This window comes from Lottia gigantea (assembly GCF_000327385.1).
Source record: "Lottia gigantea unplaced genomic scaffold LOTGIsca_25, whole genome shotgun sequence".
Lineage (NCBI taxonomy): Eukaryota > Metazoa > Mollusca > Gastropoda > Lottiidae > Lottia > Lottia gigantea.
Window position 1 is genome coordinate 2,902,845 of NW_008708752.1, and position 886 is coordinate 2,903,730.

Sequence of the window (886 nt, forward strand, 5' to 3'; positions counted from 1 at the left end):
AGAAGATATGACGTAAAGCTCCAGTGATGCAGGTCATAGGGACTGACATGGAAAAATATTCTAACAAAACTGATCCCGCGACAGTTGAGTTGAGTTTAGTAGGTTAATGCCGCTGTTCTGGCAAAATTTGCCTCCTGTATGGCGTTTCCCGTCTTCATTAGCCCATAAGGTGCAGACAGTCGGAAGTAAAACTCCATTCATTCATTTCATTTTGTCAATCATTCAATCCCTTTGTCAATCATTTCATTCCATTTTGTCATTAACACCATTTCATTTTGTCATTAATTTCATTTCAGTTTGCCATTCATTTCATTTCATTTTGTCATTCATTTTATTTCATTTTGTCAATCATTTCATTCCATTTTGTCATGAACACCAATTCATTTTGTCATTCATTTCATTCCATTTTGTCATTAACACCATTTAATTTTGTCATTCATTTCATTTCAGTGTGCCATTCATTTCATTTCATTTCATTTTTCATTCATTTCATTTCATTTTGTCATTCATTTCATTTCATTTTGTCATTCATTGATAAACAATTGATATAAATCTATTTATACTAATTTATAGGTAAATTGTATAAATTAGACGGATCATGGTATGGTACATGGTGGACCAACACAACCGCTGATGAATTTGTCAAACGTAAGCAATGTGTCGTCGATGCTATTGGATCTGACAGAACACAAGGACCATATGATTTTATGGGGACACCACAGAGAGTAAGTTTGATAAGAATAGAGATATAGTTATACAAATTTTCTTTACCTAAATTTCAGTTTGAAACCTTGAGGCAACGACGGTATAAACTAAACTTCCAATGTGGCTCAACTAAAAGCGTGGGGTTCGTGGACTGAAGAGGGTTGGGACCCCTCCCCCGGGC